This window comes from Ochotona princeps, chromosome 3, assembly GCF_030435755.1.
Source record: "Ochotona princeps isolate mOchPri1 chromosome 3, mOchPri1.hap1, whole genome shotgun sequence".
NCBI classification, from domain to species: Eukaryota; Metazoa; Chordata; class Mammalia; order Lagomorpha; family Ochotonidae; genus Ochotona; species Ochotona princeps.
In genome coordinates, this window is record NC_080834.1 from 74,599,323 (window position 1) to 74,605,322 (window position 6,000).

Consider the following 6,000-nt stretch of genomic DNA (forward strand, 5'->3'; position numbering starts at 1 on the left):
GCCACCTGGCATCTGAGAGGCTACATTTGCGTGAAGAGGTCTATCCAGTCCGTCCTAGGGCTACAATAATGTATAGGTATAGATGTCTGCCAGCTTCCTATCACCAAGCGTTATCTATCTAGGATTGCAGTTGGGCAAGGCCTCAATCAAGATGGCGCTTTGCAACAGTAGCTTTCAGTAGGGAGATCATAGTTTATGCTGAGTCTTTTTCAGGAGTAGGACAGTGAAACAGATTTCCCAGATACTGCCCATATTGAACTTAGGCGAGACGAGGGTTTGAGACTTGTCCAGCAGCAGCAAATATTTCAGGTGTCCATGGCATTAGTGAAAGATGATTTAATTCCTCCCACTTACCTATTCCCTGTCATGCAAATTCCTTGTTGGTTCTGGGGTGAGAGAATGGTAGATTCTGTGTGCTATATGTCATTCTTTTTAAGGCTATTTTTATTTCTGTAGCATCTTTGCCATGTTCTTACTTTGTGCTCTACCCACAGAAATTTAAATACTCGATATGTAGTGACAAAGAATGTGATAGATATAGTCTCAGCTTACTACTGAGAAGAAAATGGCAGATAGCAATACTGTGATATTGCTATGTGTACATCGTTATCACACACTTATCCATGAATTTTCCAGTTTCTTTACTAAACACAGGAGGTATCAGAATTTATAACTCCAGAAGCAAATAGAACTGGCAGAAGTTGGCCTATCCGGTGCTTTTGGGCAACTGGACTTGAACGAAGTATATGGCCAACATGCTCATGTGCCCCTGTGTCCCAATAAAACTCAAAAGTGTTTCTATATTTACAAAAACTTATCTATATTGTAAATACTACTTTATAGACTGATTTATAAAGATTTGAAACAAGAATTTACTCTATTTTTTTTTCTTCCAAAGAAAGGGAACAGAAGAGTTAGATATCTATCTAGCCAATTACTTTTCTTGTTGTAGAAGAGGACTTCCATATTTAAAATATAAGAGTTTAGAATCAGTGTTTCCCTTTAATTTGACAACAAAAAGATCCAGGAATGTAATGGTTAATGTGATTTTATTGTTAGAAAACGTCTATGAAGAACATAAGGCATAGTAAACTTTCTAAATATTTCCAAAGGCTCAAAACTATTGTGTTTACTTTCAAAATAAAAAAAAAAAGTAATTGTAGGAGCCAGTGCCACGACTTGATGGCTAATCCTCCACTTACGAGAGCCAGCATTGCCTGTGGATGCTGGTTCATGTTCTGGCTGGTTCATGTTCTGGCTGCTTCACTTCTCATCCAAATCCCTATTTATGGCTTGGGAAAGCAGCAGAGTATGACCCAAGTTCTTGGGGCCCTGTACCCACATGGGAGACCTGGAAGAAGCTCCAGGCTTCTGATTTCAGATCAGCCCGTCTCTGGCTGCTGTTGCCATTTGTGGAAATGAACCAGTGGATGAAAAATTTCTGTCTCTCTCTCCTTCAGTCTGTAATTTTGCTTTTCAAATAAAAATATGTTTTTTAAAAAAGTACATGTTGGACATATAGATAATGTGCTATGGGTCTGATACACAAGAGTTTCGTTAGTCAGTGGAATTCTTGTTTTCCAGAGAATTGGGAAGTTCTGTAGCCCTCAACTCAGACCCATCACCACTATGCAATGCACGTTACCCCAGCCCCTACATTTCCAAAGTTAGATGACCCTCATTTCCATCCTGAACCAGCGTTATCCCATCTACCTTTTTTGAACACTTCCTTAGTTCTTCTTTTAGCTAGAGTTGTTCACATCATGCACAGGGTTAGGCCGAGAATGAGTTGTGTTACCAGGAGTGTAGTAAAATGCTACTCATGTTTTCTACAGTGTCCTTCCACATTTTACCCATTTTATACTATTAGGTTTGCCAACAAATGGTTTTCTGCCACATTAACTTAGTTCTTAAGCCTTGTGCTATTTTATTCAAGCAGTAGAATCCTGTTGGTGGTATCTTCCTAACATATAAATTTGATTTTATCTCTAGAATGCTGTTTGCTTAGTGAGGCATATAAGATTGATCATGATTTATGTGTCTACACCTTTCCAGCTTTTTTCTTCCACATGACATGTTTATGTTATCACAGAGGATTGATGTGCTCTCTGGCTGCTATACCTTTGTTCTATTATGTGTCTACAATATCTGTCCCTTCACTTTCTCTGTTCTTCCTTTCAGGCTTGTACTTACTTGTGTGATAATGCATTTCAAATATTTGCTAAACACTGTGCTCGGCCAACCTCATCTGTTATGTCCTTTCATAGCATACAGTGTGACTACTCACTGCTACTTTGGTATATGCAGTGTTTTATTTTTTAACGTGATGCATGTATCTCTTAGTGTCTGCCAGAACTTTCGGAAGCTATAGTCATCCCTGTATAATTTGCAACTCAGGAATTACTCAAAAAGTCTGTTTTTAGTGGTACAAAATATCTTAACCTTGTTAGGTTATGGTGTGGTTTATCATTCAAAGAAAACAAGATCTGTCTTCCTAGAGAGTGAGAGTAAATTTGTGATACTTCACTATTTCTCATTTCTCAGAAATTTTGACATTTTCTAATGCTATATTGGAAATAGATCATAGGTGGAAGACAAGGCTAAAGCAATTAAACAGCACAAGGAAAATCACTCAAAAGAATGTAGAAAATTCACTGCTAAAAGGTAAACATAAACATTTTGCTTTAGGGAGGAGAATCAGGATGGTGTCAATAGGGTAAGGATACATGTAAACAGACAGGGAATCATTTGCCAGGGTGAAGCAGAGAGGGCACATTCCAGGAAATAGGATAGGACAGACCAATGGCAGAGAGGCACCTGGAGACTGATGGACATAGGAAAGCAGTGAAGACAACGGTGTGGTGTTGCAGTGACCAGATAAACCAGCAGCAGTCAGTGAGTGGAGAACTGAACTCCACTGACAACCAGAGCTCCAGCAGCAGCCAAGCTGGAAGGGAAGTTCACTGGGAGCTCAGGAACTGAGCCCAAAGAACTGCCCATCCTGCTGATTTGTGTGATTTCACCAAGAGAAGAGACATTGTAGCAGATCCCAAACAGGTGTTACAAGAATGGAGTGGATCTCACAGCCCAAACTCCCACCAGAGCCACATCAGGCACATTTTGTGCAGGAAGGCAAAGGCTGTGGGAGAAGACTGTGCATTCACTGAGCTTGGAGGGAATTCATTTCTGGCTCAGTGCATTGCACTGACATGACAAAATAGAGGTTCCACTCAAAATAGATCCAGGCAGCCCCCAGACCTAATGGCCAGCAGATCTACAACTCCACTGTAGCACATCAGGCACCATTTTGTACAGGGTGGCAAAGGTTTTGAGGCTGGAGGGACAAAAGTGAGCTGCACATGACCTGAGCTAGGAGCAAACTTACTTCCAGCTCAGTTCATTGCACTGGTCACACAGGGAAAATAATACCAATTATGGCACCCTACGAGTCAAAATAGGTCTGTATGGCCCTCAGATCTAACAGCCATCAGGTTGCAGCAAAATTAGAACCACCAACAACCTAGTTGTTTAGGATACCTGGTGTCTCCTTAGTCCTGGCATTTGCTTGACTGGAAGTGGGAGAAAGTTTACACAGACAGTTTTGCAGCCACAGCATGGCATCACAGGAAGTGGAGACTGGTGAGCAAAGACGCAGGGCTATGGAGACCATGGTGGAAGCCTAACACAAGAGCCTAGGCCTGAATTGCATTGGAAGTAGTAGCATATGTGACTGCAAAGAACTGGGTAACAAACACAATAAGTAAAATTAAATTGTAGACCTGTGGGTGCCCTGTGGAGAAAAATCTTCTAACCAGAAGTACAATGATCAAGAGCAGAAGAGATAGAGGCAGAATAAATATTACTGAAAGCTCTCCTGCAAAGAGAGTTTGCCAACATCAGAGTTAACCGAGGAAGACATCAATAAAATGGGGGATACAGAATCCAGAAAACTCATTATAAAGCTTCTTATCAACAACAAGAAGCATAGGAGTTCAAGGAATATGTCATACAGGAAATAGCAATGAAAAACAAAATCAAGCTGAATTATTGGAAATGAAAGACACAATAGAGCAAATTAAAAATTCAGTGGAAAATCTCAATAATAGAATGAGTGAGGCAGAAGAAAGAATCTCAGAATTGGAAGATATTTCTTGTCACCAGGGGGACGCAAACAAAAAGCTGGAAGTAGAGCTGGGTCAAGCTAAAAAAGTATTCAAGAATTAAGCGGCACTATTAAAAGACCAAATATGAGTTATGGGAGTTCCAGAAGGCACAGAAAGAGAAATTGCATTTTAAGTTGTATTCAATAAAATAATAAAGGAAAACGTCATTAATCTTGTTAAAGACTTAGGAAACAGAATACAGGAGGCACACACAGAACTCCCAAAAGGATTGACCCAAAAGTGATAGTCACCACATGCATGATAATCAAGTTCTCCTTAATCAAACATAAGAAAAAGATCTTTAAATGTGACGTGAAAATATCTATTATCCTTAGAGGAACCCCAATCAGCTGACCTCTCACAGGAAACTCTGCAAACCAGAAGAGAATGAGCGACATATTTTAGATCTAAAAGCAAAAAAATTGTCAACCTAGAATAAGGTACCCTCAAAGCTTTCTTTTGTTTTTGAAAATGAAATAAAATTCTTTCACAGTAAAAACAAGCTAAAAGAACACACCCTCTCCCTACCCTACAAATGATACTTAAAAATGTTCTCTTATCCAAGTACTAACCAGGCCCGACCCTGCTTAGCTTCCGAGATCAGACGAGATCGGGCGCATTCAGGGTGGTATGGCCATAGAGCTGTGGTTGCAACAAGGTGGAGGAATCCACCATGGTGGGAGGGTTTGGGCAGGGGTGGGAGAACCCAAGTATCTATGTAACTGTGTCACATAATACAATGTAATTAATGAAGTTAAATGATAAAAAAAAAATGTTCTCTTGACAGAATATTAATAGCACCTACAAAACCAAAGGCAAATGTGAAGAAAATCCCAGTAAAATAACGACAGGAGACTCAAAACAAAGAACAGCCATTGCTAAAATGACAAGACCAAATTATCACTTTTTCAAATTAACCCTGAATGTAAATGGCTTAAGCCCATCAATCAAATGTCATAGATTATTAGACTGGATCAAAAATGAAAAAAAACATCTATCTGAGACACATCTCATCAGCAAAGTTCAGCAGAAACTGTATCTGACAGATTTTGATGTTTTCGTTTTTATTTTCCTCTAAGACACTTTTTCTCATTAAATTCTTCCCTGAGTCATATATCATACAGTAGCATCATTTTCTTCAAGAAGGTTCTTGATTTTCATTTCTTCAGTGACACATTAATCATTTAGTAGCATGTTATTTAACTTCATGGTGTTATAAATTTCTATTTTTCTTCCGGCTGTTGATTTTGTTTTGTGGCTTTCACTTAAGGATATGTATAGTAACTGTGTAATGTAGACTATAATATCCATATGTGAAAATACAATACACACTGTGCATCCGTACTTCCAGATCAAAGATGGACTCCCAATGAATCAGTTGATGTATCTTGACAATAGGATGTTGGCTTCTCTGCCATTGTCCATGCCTGCAACGATGGACTTATGACTTTTTCTGAAAAACTGTACTATTGTAATAATACAGGGGAAATCAGTGTCAGGGGAGGGGCTTTAGGGAGAGAGATACGGAGATATCCCAGAGCCTATGGAACTGTATTATAAAATAATAATAAAAGTGGAAAAAAATTTTTTGCAAATGTCCCCCTATGTTGTGTACACAGGGGTAGGCCAATAGTCTCTCTTCCCTTACATGAAAACTGGCCAGAGTAGCTGCATCTTTAAATTGTTGTATTTTTTTAATAACAGATTCTACATGGGATGGCATTATGTATTTTTAAAATTGTATTTTTATTTGGAGAGAAGATTTTTACAGGCATGTATTTAATTCTCTGATTCATTCCCCAAATCTCCAAATGGCTGCAACAGCCAAAATAGAGCT